General features: G+C 39.6%; 1 protein-coding gene across 1 annotated transcript in view; it reads right to left on the bottom strand.

Moving 5' to 3' along the window:
* FREM1 (FRAS1 related extracellular matrix 1) overlaps positions 1-7166 on the bottom strand; it is a 75414-nt gene extending 68248 nt beyond the window's left edge. Inside the window, exon 1 of the mRNA XM_009469204.2 lies at positions 7062-7166. The gene's annotated coding sequence lies outside the window, so the exon portion shown is untranslated. The remainder of the gene's footprint in view (positions 1-7061) is intronic.
* Positions 7167-14691: the final 7525 nt, after the last annotated feature.

The raw sequence follows: 14691 nt of genomic DNA, 5'->3' as shown, positions 1-14691 counted from the left end.
TACTGAGAACTTCAGATGTGGTTTGTTAAAAATTTCCTCCAAATGCCAGAAGAACTAGTTTCCCCTCCGGGCTGCTGGTGCACATGTGAGAAATGATACAATGGCTAGTTAGGCTAGTTATAAACTTCAGCATTCTTACCAAATATAACTGGTTTTCAAGATTCTCAAAAAAAAAAAAAAAAAGAAAAAAAAAGAAGAGGAAAGAAACACTGCAAAAAAGGAACTCAAAGACTGCTGTAGAGTTATCATCATCACAAAATATCTGACAAAACTTCCCAATTTGTCAAGTGTTCATTGGCTTCAAGAATCTGGAGAACTATGTTAAGTCCCTAAGTGCATCCATGAGTTATTGAAAGCTAGATGTCCTTCCAGCAGCAGATTCTGGAGAAAACATACATCTGTGCAGGACCCATCCAGAGGTACATGTAGAAACTCTACAAATTAAATTTACTTCAAAGAATGCAAATATTAATACATTGGTGGGAAGGTTTCCAACACTTTTTCTTTATTTAGAAGTTATAAAGTACAGATTCCTCAGCCTGATTCTGAGGAGGGCTAATGTGATGTAAATAAAGACTAATCCCAATGATTTAGATAGCTATCTACCAGTGCAAAACAACTGAAAATAAGATCAGAAACAGCACCAATAACTCTCAGCTGTAATACCTAAAACCTGACCAAAAAATCTGTAATCACTAGTGACCTTGAGCCAAGTCTCCATGACACTCAAAGTCTTCAGTGGGATTTGGATGAGACCGTAAGAGTTTCTCTGTGTGTGACAAAATCTCGGGTTGCCTGGGAGATTTCACTGAACAATTGAATCCAAAATTGTCCTCTTCTTTTGCAAAGCTTGAAGGGGATTATGGAAGATGTTTGTTGTGGGCTGGGAGTTGGACTGATTTGTTTTAATGGACACCAGAAAAAGTTTACAAGAAACAGAAAGAACATAGGATTTTTTTTTAGAGGATGGGATTAAAGACAACAAATAACAGTCTTCCACGATTTCCAGGAAACAAGACGAACATTATTACAGCAATTAAAACTTAGCCCAGGGCAATGAAAGGATCCTGAGCTATTAAATTAGAGTGTTGTCATTTCAGAACGTGCAATTAACACATGCCCCCTTGGACTGTTTGCTATTAAATGTTTTTGTTCCATGCACTGCAAACAAGGATTATAGGTCACATAGAAACTCAAGTATTCAGCAAGGTATTTGCTGAGTTAAGGAATGGTAGATAACAGTTCCCTTCGGTTTTTTTCCTTTCTCATTTTTGATCTGTGAATGGAAGTCCTGTGCACTTTTTGACAAATCCTGTACACTTTTTAGCAAAGTAAGGAAACAAGAAGTGTTTCATGGCATGGTCAATTAATAGATCTTTCTTCATAAGGGAAAACAGCTGAAGGATGTGAAGCACATCAGATATATCCAGGTTATTAACATTTCTTTTTTTCTTTGTTTCTTTGTTGTATTAAAACAGAATACTATAAGGTAGGGAAAACCTGTTTTTCCTCATTCTATCCTCTTTCACATTATAGATATTTTGACAGTGATTATCAGATTAAGACCTAATACAGTTTCAATTTACAGAGATTATTTCTGACTTCAGTGTTCATTCTCAGCATGATATTGTCATTGTCGCACACTAAACTATGGTTCACCCAAGCTTAGGATATTAGGTAGTGGAAACTGAGTGTAGAAGTATCCCCCTATGCTGATGGGACAATATAAGACTGAAAGCATATTTGATATTATACAAAGGCAGACAAGTAGTAGAGAAGAAAAATCTGAATATAACACCATAAACATTATTGCATTGTAATGCCAAGTATTGCAGCTTAATACAAGGCTGAAAACTGAATTATTCTTTTCCACAGGGTTCCTCTGTAGCCCTTGCTGAATCCTTTTAATTTCCACTCCTTATGAGATCCACCTTCTGCATCAACTAGAAGTTGTAAGGCCAGAGGGGTTTCTGTCTAAGGAACAGTGCTCCACTCTTTCCCATTAAACAGAGCTAAGCCATCGCGGGGGGCAGGTGGAGGGGTTCAGACAGTGACAGAGAAGAAAATAAAGGGAAAGAGAAACACTGAGAGGAAGACTTTCGATCAATCAAGAGCAGGGATACTTAACAGCTTGGTCTTCGACCATTACACAACATACTTTTAAAAAGGCAGAGAAGGTCAGAGTCCCAGACTGAGATAATATAAAAAGGAGCTATTGATTGTGGTTGTCCCTTAAAGACTATCTTGAAAACAATGCATTGTTCCCTTTTAAGGGTTAAATAGATCTGCTTATATTGTTAGAAGTACTTTAAACTTTGAGATTGAGATCCAGACGGCATTGTTAGCAGATGCCTATTATACTGAAGGCAACTGCAAAAGCAAATAAAATCAAGTCAGCCTTTTTATAATAAAGATAAGAGACTAACAGCTAAACTGCATTTTCTGAACAGGTAAATATTTCCCCCTCAAAAGACCAATGAAAATGTCTTTACCCTCTACTCTTTTAAGCCAAGAAAACTGTCTCACATAACAGAAGTTGAGAAGATAAAGATGAAGTAGTTTTTTTTTTCCTCTTAGTTGCCCTGTATGTGTTTTTAAGACGATTACACAAATAGGAGCTGCCACCCTCTGACTACCCATTATCCGCCAGACATGAACACTGAATTGGAACACAGTGCAATGCAGAAATTACTCTGAGAAAGAAATAATTATATCTCTTTGACAGCTGTCTGAGAAAGTCCATAAAACAGCCCAGCTTCCCGTGAGGTTCTTCCACTGATGCTATCCATAGGTTACTATCCTGCACATGACCCTCATCCTCCTAGGTCTCAGTACTCACTGATTTCCCATCGTCCCTTTGGGAGTATAAAGCTATAGGGGATAGCTGTTTGCAGAGAAAGTCAAGCCAGCCTAGGAGAAACACAGACTGAACCAACCACTTTCCATTTCCAGGAACAATTAACTTTTCGGAAGGTTTGAAAATTTCCACTTAAAATTTTTTCCGACCATTCGAGTGCAGCAAAAGGTTGGGGTTTTGGCAGTCAAAGGGAGTAGGCTACTTCTCAGTGTAAATGTTAACACAAACCACTGTATTTTTTTTGCTGTCATTGGTTTGTAGTTTAATGTCATATGGGTACTCTGCTAAGAGCATGATACAATTGTAAAGATCAGGAGCATATTTAATCTCTCTTCTTTTCTGCTTTTCCTATACGAGAAGGGAGAGAGGGATCCTGGGGATTCTCAGTTGGGGGGGGGAGGGATATAAACTAAAAAAAAACCTAGTGAAAACAGTAAAGTAAAAGGACTAGATTAGCCATCCTTTTTATTTCATGTATAATCATACACACTGCAGAGAGGGAATAAGACCTACTCTTCTTAAGAGCAGTTTATAACAACATGTGGGTAGCAGAATGGCTTCCCCTAATCAATCCAGAGAATGACTCAAAAATAAAAATGAAAACTACCCCTAATAATGGAAACTGTGCATGGGTAAAGGTAGTGTAGTGGATAGAGGAAATCTTCCCAGACCACTGACTGTGAAAAGACATTTCATTTTAGCAAGTAACTAGTAACAGATAGAGAAGAAACTAGTGAAACTCAGCAAGCAGCCTAGGATTAGTCAGTGACCATTGTGGTTGTGTTACAAGGACAAAATCATTAGCTTCACCTTGATCCATAACTTTGGCGAGTGAAGACACAAATGACAGCATTGCATTCAGTACGTGACAACACAAGGCTCCCCGCTCTGGAGCCCCATGCTTTTCCACGACCTTTGCAAGCTATGGTCAGATCTCATGCATGAGGTGCTAGATGAGCTTGGCTTATGTCAGAGCAGCTCCACCAGCGAGTGAATGCATCTCTGACCCACAAGTCTGAGGGTGTCAAAACCCATAGAAAAGGAGCAAGAAAAGTCTCCTGCACAAGGAATAACAAGGTGAAGAGGCAGGGACAAGGAACCTGTGATCAGCTGTCAAACAATGATGTTTGACATGAATTGCAAGGTCTGATACTTCTGCAAAACCATCATTGGGCAGTGGTGAAGTGCAGTACCACTGACATACTGTACCTCTCTGTGGTGTTACACATCTGGTCATGTACTCAGTAAGTTGTATGTGATAACACCCAACCCTGCTCTGCGTGGAAGTACAGAGCAATGAAATGGCAGAGGACTTCCATCTCTGGCAGACTCCCCCTTACAAGTAGAAACCTACCTGAGGCACAGCATATGGTTTTGGTGGTTTTAGAATAATTTCTTTATGCATTGTTATTGGTTAGCTGGTTAATTGAGTGTGGGGGAGAAGGCTGAGCTTTGAGCTGATGAGCTTTGAGGGTAATGACAAAGGTTTTGAATTTTTGAGAAAAAAGACTTTGCAGACTGTTCTTCAGAAAAACAAGCTCACTGAAGTGTGTGCTGCATCACACGGTGCTGAACAAAACAAGACTTGCAATCTGCTGCACATGCTACAGAGGAATTTTTGAATGCTTAAATTTTAACAGCTGGTAGATGGTATGGTTTACACTTTCCCAAAAACACACTGGCTTGGTTCATCTCTTTACGCCTTAAATATGTGAAACTTAGATGCTCATTTGAGCTTTTTGCCAGGATTACTGCTGTATTCCAGGAGCAAAAGTTATGCCTCCAAAGAGCGATTCTTTCCTGTCTATATAGCTGTCTAAGGGAAAGAGGATAGATTTAGCCCAGACACAAATTTAAGTTTCCGGGGGCGGGGGGGGGGGGGGGGCTCGACTGGGCATTTCATGTTCCCCACATACAAATCAAAAGTGATCTGAGGTTCTTCTGTGAAATCTGTAAATTACCTAGATGTGGTATGATTGCCTTCAAATTATGTTTGATAAACGAGTATGCACTAGTTCAAGTAGTTACACATCTCATAAAAATTAATCTAGATCCACTAAAAAAAAAAACAAACCAAACCATAGTTCCTCTTTTGTTAACAATTTTTATTGGTAAAGGTATATATCCTTACACATTCAGGACGTCTGCACAGTGCAGCTACAACCTGTCAGCTCATGTAGTCACATAATGGTTTTAGACAACATTTGTCAGAAAATCAAACACAATCCAGCTACAGTTTATCTTCACAGCCAGCTATTAACAGTTCTTTGAAATACTGTTGCAGGCTTCATAATGATAGCAACTAGAGACAGAAATAACACATTTCATTAGGGAGTGTTCAGCAACTTCCCAAATGTAGTCTATCCAAGTTTTTTTACCCAACTGCACAAAAGGCAGCTGAATCAACCTGAGGATCTCGTGTTGCAAGTTGTGAAAGCATGGACTTGTGCATGGACACCCTAGCTACAGTAATTGTAGCCCACGCAGCCATTAGCATGAGATAAATTAATCTGTGTCCCCAACTGACTGCCACAGAGTCTCAAAAAAGGAGAGAAGCAAAGTTGAAGTGTTGATGACAAATGATCTGCTCAGTCCCCCTCTGTGCTGAACAGATACAGTCAAGAGGATTGCACTTTTAATGTATTATTATTATTTCGCTAGCATGAGTTATTTTACCGTGATGTTTTTACTACACATACTGTTGTTGCCATTTAAATTCACTGTTAGATTGATGAAGTCAGTGATCGTTTCTTTTCCCCATGAATAAATTAATTCCTGTTGTACTGTAAATAATATTATCATAGATATGTATTATCAAGACCACTTATGCTGTAACTAATGTTATCATAGACTAATATTATCAAGACTACTTTAAGAACTGCAGAAAATGAATGTAATGAATGAACAGGCATGAGGTACTTTCATTTAAAAAAATCAAGTCATTTTCCAGGGACTTGATTAGTCATTTGTCCTTACACTTGCCTAATTCTTCTCAGAGCAGGGATCTATGCTGGAAAAAATGTTCAAAATCTAAAGGTGCCCAGATCCAAATTACCTCATTCTCTACGTCAAACCGATTGCATGCAGTCATGTTGCAGGTAAAGTAAACCCTAGGGAAGAATCAAGAAGAAAATGCTGGCAGGCCCACAGCAATAACACCCGAGTAAGAGAAAAGAGATGGGACAACTTCTACAGATGCATGTGCTCTTTTACTGTGAAAGCACTAGTGATTTACAGTGCCAATGCCTCCCACAGACACCCTGGACACATGTCAACAGCAGAGATGCATTTTGCCTAAGGCAATGTGCTGAGTTAGCTGAGCTGATGAACTAGTAGAATTCTCTAACTAGAAAAAACGTAACTTGCAAAATCCCCTTTTAATAACCATTTCAAGAAACTGTGTATAATTATCTACAGTATTTGTTGAAGTGTCTCAGCACAACACAGAGTGACAGCAACTAATCTCTAAAAGGTGATGTTTTAGAGTTTGGTTCTAGGTAAATGCGTAGAAATCAGGAAATGTGAAAGCTGTGCAAGCATGTATGTGTGTGTTCAGAAACACACATAAACATTTACACATATATGTGACTAAGGAACATCTGTCTAATTCAGATGAATGAAGTCAGCTGTCTCAATGTACATGAAAGTGTAAAAACTCTCAGAGATCCCTACTGCAAAATAAAAGTCTACAATTTTAAAACATGCATTTTAAAAAACAAGTTCTCCCAGCTAAATGAAATATATCCTTTAGAAAGACTTACTTACTAATTTTTAAAGTTTTCATGATGTTTTTCAGTGCTTTTTGTCACATTTCTCTCTCCTAGCGTGTCTTACTAAAAAAGTAATTTTAAGAAAAGAAATCTTGCTTAGTGCTTCCAAGCTTTTATAAAAGATAAAACCACAGTTTTATTAGAGCCGATGTAAGAAAGCCAACATAGTTGAGAAATCTGTAGCAACTGGAACGTTAGGATAAACTAAGTTGCTTGGAATCCTTAACTTCTACTAAACTACTGGCAAGAACCAGTGCCTGTTTTCCTCCAAAGTTAGAACTGAGCTTTCCTCCATCCCGAGTACAAAAATTACTGTCCGACTGCTTTGCTGCTTTGTTCAGCAGCAACCTGAGTGTTGCAAGCTGTTAAACAGTGTTACAACCACAAAAACAACAGCATTCAGTGTATACAGCAAACTTGCAGCGGATACTTACAGGTAGCAGTGTTTCTCCAGGAGGCTGCACACCAGATCATACTAGAATAAAAGGAATAATGAATGTCACTGCCCCAGTAATCTCTGGTTTAAAAGGCTGGCAGAGAAAGAAATCCAATGAGTGGGTGACAGAAAGAGAGAGGCGGGGGGCGGGAGGGGTGGGGGGAGATAGATGAAATTCCAGTCTTTCTGGTCAGTTTGGCTGTAGTTTTCTCTGTACTAAAAATCCACAATAAACACTCTTTGCTTGCAAGGCTGCTCCTGACTGCAGAGTCCCAGAGTACAAACACTTTCGGGCTCCCTATGATAAGGGCATTCTGAGATGCCTTGGAGTGTTTACACTCAGCAATGCTTCTCTGGCAGCCAGCCGCAGATCTTCCTTTCCCCTTCTGCTAGTTAAGTCTGTTGGGAGTAAAAACTGAGCTCCTGTTAATAGGGTTTGCTCATTTTTTCTCCCCACTTCTGCTAGTTTATTTCCTTCAACACACACACACACACACTCACTGGTGTATTAAAGATTCATAGAAAAAGAGGCGACCTAAAATCTTTTCAGATCAATCAGTTTTCACCCACAAGAAGGGAAAGAGTCGTTATTGAAATACAGACATGATTAATTTCCACCACAAGATAACAGCGAAGCAGGTTTAATCTTACTTCAAGGTGGCTGATGAAATTAAAATCAAGTGAATTATCAATTTAATAGCAAAGCATATTGTCTACTTATAAATGTGACACTTCTTTTTACAAGCTGAAATGTTCAGTTGACTGCTGTTCAAAATCCTGTTGCATGTTAAAGTGTTAAGTATTCAAATTAACATATATCCATTTTACTGATTAATTGCCTTTGCAACAAAGGAAAATCCAAGAGTATTCAATTTTTTTTTTTTCCATTCAGAACAACAGAAAGAAGAAGGGTATAGGCCAAATCCCACCAATTATTTAATACTTCATAGAATTCAAGATATCTCTCCAGCTTTCTGTCACGAGATTCATATCAGATTTGCAGATTTGACTGGCTAGTGGGAGTCTAAGTAAAATTTGCTACCACACAGTGTCTTGTTGGTGCATCATGATGAGTAAACTTGACAGCCCACATTTTCAGAGCGCGGAGGTTGTATTGCAAAGCCGCAATACAGGGACAGAATTACCAGGGACAGACCACCCTACGCCCATCTCAGCACAGGGACTGAAAGCACTTTTAAGTGTAGGGGACAAACAGATTTTCAGCCCAGCCACAGGGCATTGTTACAATTGGAAGAGGGACAGCATGGGGAAGAGCTACTGACTCTCAGGTTCCTTGTGTAAGCAGGGGCCAAATCCAGCACAACTGTAACTCTGTAGCATGTTGCCTCCCCTTGCCCCTTTTTGAATAAGCAGCTGACTTTGACCCTCATATGGAAAAAACCCACACTATAAAAATGCAAAGCTGAAGTCAATAGTATGAAAGAAAAGAACCAGCAGATGTTCCTGTGGCATGACTAAAGGCAGATGAAGAAATCAGATGACTGTTAAAAATTAAAATGAACTCAAAGCTACACGATGTGTAATATGATACAATCTGGGCTATATTTGCTTATGAAAAAACACTAGGGAAAAAAAAAAAGAAAAAAAAAAAAAAGTCCTTGAGGTACAATACTAGTATCACAGTGGTACACTGTCCTGGGTTTCAGACCTGTAGTAACCCTCAGTTTTTTTGAAGTTTCAGAAAAACTTGGAATGAGTATTTATGTCCTCTGACTCGTACAGATGGCTATGGGTTAGCTTGTGTGTTTGTGTTTGGGCTTGCTGGAATGTAGCTTGTAATTCACTGTGATGAATCGACTGTTTGTATTGTACAGTGGTCTGGTTAGGATCATCAACATAACTGTACTTACAGGCTGATTAAAAAAGTGGTGGCTTATTTTAAAGTATAATGTCTCTGACCCATTAACCATAACATAATTGCAGAAGCTCTTTTCAAACCAGTTTGATTACTCCAACAATGAACTTGGCATCTCATTTCTTATTGTACTCCTTAACTACAATGAATTTTTGCAATCTATCAAGGTCACATTATCTGAAGGACAGACTAAAATTACCAAAGCTTTCCTTAAGAAATGCCAGAGCACTGAAGAGAACACATGCCTTGTGTACACGTACTCACTCTTTTTATTTCAACGTTTGTCCACACAGGAAAGAGAATAGTTCAGTTTCCTGCGAATGAAACTTAAGCGTGTTATATATTCCTTCTTAATTATGAGCTAAAATCGTGCAGCCCAGACTGTTGATATGAAGGTAATCAGTCAACTGTTTTCTCTAAGCTTTCTTTAACAAGCTTTCTTAACATAATCAGTCCCTTTCTTTCCAGTGTTTTATGTGGGGGGAAAAAAAAAGTCTACCTGAGGCACAAAACAGGCAAGAACACCTACACCCACCCTGCACACCCCACCCCCCCATCTCTTCTCTTTCTTTTTGACTTGCATTGATAAGCAGTGGCCTCAACCTCACATTAACTGTCACCTGCACATTCAATCAACGCTCCTGTAAGCAGAATGAGGTCCTCAAAGTAACAAAACACTGATGCTCATCCCAAACCTGAAGGCTGTACACAGGAAGATCTGCTGAAGTCTGGGGGGAAAAGTTAGAATTATTTCCCATGCATTTACTACATGGCAGAAATTTTACTCTGTGCGCGACAGTACCTGGCTGCAGCAGTCCACTCATCAGTCTCTAATACAGGCTGAGGAGAACAGGGTGAAAGATCACGTTTAAAAGGGGAAGTATTAAGTCTAACTTCTTCTCCTTCCCCAGCCTATATATACTCTGTCCATAAAGATGCGCTGTCCTCCTGGCTGCCGCAAAAGTGGGAAGGTCCCTGAGTGCACTAAGTTGTGTTCTTCCTAAACATATAAATGCAAAATCAGCAATGTAAGGTCAGACAGTGAACAGGAAAATAGGGGTACATGTGTTGAGAGACAGCTGCTCCTGCAAGGGGCTGTCAATCTCATGCAAAAATTCATGGAGGCTTCTCACAGTCCAAATCTCCCCAAGGGAGAAACGGAGTATTCAGGGAGTCTCTGAAATGAAACTCAATAGCAGTGAAGTTACTATTAAGCAGGTATCCTTTATTGCAGCGCTGGGAAGCGCTGGGGATTCTCCACCATAAGTGCTCCACCGATTTGGTAGACTTTCAGAGATTATATACTATAAAGTCATACATATTCACAGGATTTCCAAGAATTCAGTTACATAAACATGAGATTTCCTGGAATTTATTAACATATGCAAATGTCTGGTCCACATGTGCAGTCGTCTCCCGTGGTGGTCGTCAAGTGGCCTTTGGGGGTCTTCAGATGAAGGCTCGTAGTCTTCTTCACTGTGTTCGCTGATTGACCTTCGCTTCTGCCCAAACTCAGTCCTAGGATCACTTAAAAGGTGTCCTTCAAGGCTGTTGTCACTCTTTTTGTGACTTCCTATCTTCCAGGTATTTGTTCTCCCAAGGCCCTGTTGTCTGAGATGGGATTATCCCGGAGCCCCCTTATCTTACAGCCATTCTAACTACTCCCTAAATCACAAAGGCCGTTCTTTTGTTTAGTTAAGTGACTAAGATATTTAAAATATCCTCCTCGCCCCTAGGCTTTAATTCTTTCAGGAGGCATTTTGATGCAGTGGCTTTGTCTAGCTTGGCTTTAACCCTTTCAAATCCACTAGACTTGCATGGAGACTCGCCTAGTGGTTCCCAAGATCAAGTTCATAAGAACACGGTAATCGTGTCCATGCCATCAAAAAAACAGCACACTTCCTATAGAAGAAACAAAGATAATCTGGGACTCCTGCATGCTTGTGGCTGGAGTCACTGGCTGGGGCTTCTGTGCAGTGCTGTGCGCTGCCACCACAACTAGGAGAGTAATGCTGCTGGTCCAGCCTGTTGTCTTCATCCACAATAACTTAGAGTTTACAAGAAAGAAGTTAATAATGAAATTCGCAGTGAAATGGTCTGCTAGTTATTTCCCCTCTTTATCCAAATGTATTTTTTGGAGCACCAAGGAAGTACTATACAAGATATTCCTTTGAGTTCTCTCATAGGAGACTGAGAATCTGTTGGTTATCAGGTACGGCCAAGCAAGAAACATGCTTAATTTTCACAGTACAAAGTAATTAACTTATATAACACAACAGAGGAGATGGTCCTTGCTGCAGGGAGTACATCCATTTCCTCTTCTCCTTCTGAGGCACCAGAAAAAGTTTCTCTGCTTAGTTAAACCCTCACTCACCCATAGTCACTGAGCAGCAGTGATGGTCTGGAAAGGTTGCTGCAGCAGCAAACTGAATAAAGAGAAATGCCTACACAGAGACATTACAGCCTGCAGACTCCTTATAACATGTGTCCTACATATCCTCATATGTTGGAACATAGTCGTGGGCAGTTTTGGTGACTTTCATAAAGAATCCAATGGTTTGTGGCCTTGCAGTCAGGAGGTCTGGATTCAGATGACACCTACCCCCTTACAAGGATGGCCATGGGACTTAGCAGCCCTTGAGATTTGGTAGTACAGCTGCATGAGTGAAGAGCATTGGTTTTGGCTGTACTCCACAAAACCATTCTTGTCCTTGGGAGAGAAGACGACTGGAAATTACATTTTATCACTGCTACTGAGTGTTATGGGACATAGGTTTAACTCTTGCTGTAATCAACAATAGGAATGTCAAGTGACACTCCAAACAGGGTGGCAAAGGTTTCTAGGCTAATGAGTCCAAAATGATAAGGCATCACACTGTTGACATTTCGTCCCTGATCAGTATCAGAAAACATTCTTTTCAAGGGACCATTGTCATAGAAACATGCAATCATTTTAAAGAATCTCCCAGGGGCCTAACCTTTAGGGAGATATTTTCAGCTCCAGTGACAAAGAATTGACCTTTTAATTTATGAACCATGACATTGCTGTGTTTTCTGAAAAAAGAAGCTGTGACCTAAAGGGAGGTTTAACCTGCATACACTTCCACTAAAGTGATAGAAAGGCAAGCTGTTAATCTTCAGGGAATGAGAGATGTTACCCAGATCGAATCCACTAACAACAGCCACCTACTGAATACGAGGAAGCCTGTATTTACCCTACTGAAAAACCTCAAACCAGCAGAAAAATTACTGTTATTTACTTCAGATTGCATTCAGAGGTTTAGTCTGGGTTAAGTAGCAGGCAGAATCTCTCTGCAAGCACTGCTGCCCTTCAACTTACTTCTAACAGGTAATGAACATGGCAGAGGCATGCCAGCATGTCAAAATCCTCATCAGATTGAGCATAATATCTAAAGTTAGAAATTCTGGATATTGTTTTCAGCTTAAAAGCTTTAGTCCAGCTTCCTGGAAAGCATTTTGTGCTGCAGTTCTCCTATCAAATTAAAACTCCACTCACCTCAGTCATGTTAAATGAACTGATCCATTGATGCCCAAGTTGTATCAAAGCTATTTGAAGGCATGATTGCTCTTAAGGAGTGAAGGTGTATGCTTACAAAACACTGAGATTCTGAACTGGAACGTATTATAGAGAATAACAATGCTATTTATTTCACATATCATGGAAAATGGTTTATTTATGTTTACTAAGATTGCTCTAAAATAGTGTAGTCTTTTGATTAAAACAGTGTAGTCTTTGGCAAAGAGCAAAGGAGAGAAAGAGAGACAAGGTGCTATTTTTGCCTATGATACAGAAAATAAAAGGTGGGTTTTTTTATAAAGCTGGAAATCTAGATGAATCATTCTTTGGGTAAAGCCACGATTTCTACAAAAATCTGACTTATACCTGCAAAGCCTTCCTCTCCCAAACTGTCTATAGTTGTGTCCTTAACATCTGAGATTATTACAGGAAGCCTGGTACAGCATTTAACTCATCTTTACAGTAAGCCCAGCATGATCAAATGAGGACACATCACTTTTGTGGAATTTCTTCTAAAATTATATGCCATATATCCTGGCACAACTAATATTTTTCCTCATTTGGTGCAGATAGGCTGATTAGGAGCTCCTTCCATATTTGATTTAAATCACAGATTCAGAGAATGGTTTAGGTTGGAAGGGACTTTCAAAGGTCATCTAGTCCAATCCAATATTCACTGCAATAATGTAAATGCTCATCAAGAATGTTAAGTTTCACAGACAGTCACTGTAATAGAGTCTACTACAGGCCATCTCCCTGTTTTCAAATTCTCAGCAATGCAAATTTGAAAACTTTGTGTGGTTCCCTTTGCTTCTCCAGAAGGAAAATGGAGCACAGCTCTATAATGGTGCCCTGCAGGCAAGAGGGCTGGGAGTTGTGATCACTCATTAGGTATTCGATTACAATAGGAAAAGGCATGAGGAATAAAAATCAAGTGCATGCTGAATCCGTAGTCAGTAGTTGACATAATTTTTTGAAATCTTCTCTATTTTTAGTAATTGCAACTTAATATATGCACTATGTGTTTGTGAAAAAAAGTTGTCTGATATTTAAATTAAAAGCAAACAAAGCATTGTGTCATAGATGATAAATAAAGGAAATAACAGCTATTACTTGAGCCCCATGTAATGTCAAGTGATGAGTCTAAAAATAATCCACTTCAGGTTTGGATACAGCTCCAGGGAGTAAAGCCATGTATTGCAATGCGACAAGTGTTAGCAATATAGTCTTTCTTAATCTCACACAACTTTTAAAGAAATTACTGTAATTCATTAACGTCTTACATGAAGCACAGCTGTCAGGAGATCAAATGCACTGTGTCACTGCCAGCTGCTTCATTGGAAAATACATGCAGAGTATGTGTAACAGCAAAGCCCTTGATCACAAAGACAAACTATTCAAGTTTTTGACTGCAGAAGAGGCACTAAATATAAAGGTAAGAATGGCATTCTGGAAAATCAAACAAATAAAAAGCCCTACAACAAGGCAGCACAAAAACATTTGCTTTGTGTCAAGCAGATCCAAAAATGAGAACGTTGTCTGAAATGGAAGTTTGGGACAAAGGTGAGTAGTATTTTCAGTAAAATGAGTAGCTTCATTGAAAAATCCATACTTGATGCTATTCTCTCTATTTTTAAACAGTTTGATTTTTCTCAAAAGTCTTCGTATCTTGGGCTAGACCCTCGGTTGTTGCAGAGGAACAGTGAATGGACATCTTTAAGGACTTCAGCATCTTGGCAGCCCCTGCAGTCCTTGGCCTGAATACACCTAGAACACATCACCACTTCTAAGGTTTCTTCAAACTATACAGGCATAAGGATCAGCATACATGCTGCAAATCATAAAAAAACCTCTTTGTAGCCGTGGCTTTCTTTTTGGAGACGTGAGAGGGACTAGGCACAGCTGGCCGCACAGCAGCAGAGCCCTCTCTCCATGCACTATAGGCAGCCTCACTGTGGGGTGCATGGCCACTGGGGTTGTGGGACTATGTGACCATCAGAGGCAGCCTGTCCCCCATTAGATCAGGATAGTAGAGATACATAGCAATGCAGCAGGAAGAGAAACTCAGGCTACCACTGTTCTTGCAGAGCATCTTCTGCAGCGATAAAAGGCATGCTTGAGTGTTTAAACTTCATCAAAGAATTTCAATTCTAGAAAATGTAGTTATGAATATTTGTACTTGTGCTTCCAGCATCTATAAAGATATTGATTCTT

Source organism: Nipponia nippon, unplaced genomic scaffold (assembly GCF_047370975.1).
Source record: "Nipponia nippon isolate SJK-2023a ecotype South Korea unplaced genomic scaffold, ASM4737097v1 scaffold_8, whole genome shotgun sequence".
Lineage (NCBI taxonomy): Eukaryota > Metazoa > Chordata > Aves > Pelecaniformes > Threskiornithidae > Nipponia > Nipponia nippon.
Note: the sequence above shows the minus strand (reverse complement) of the source record. Positions and strands in the feature narration are given on the sequence as shown.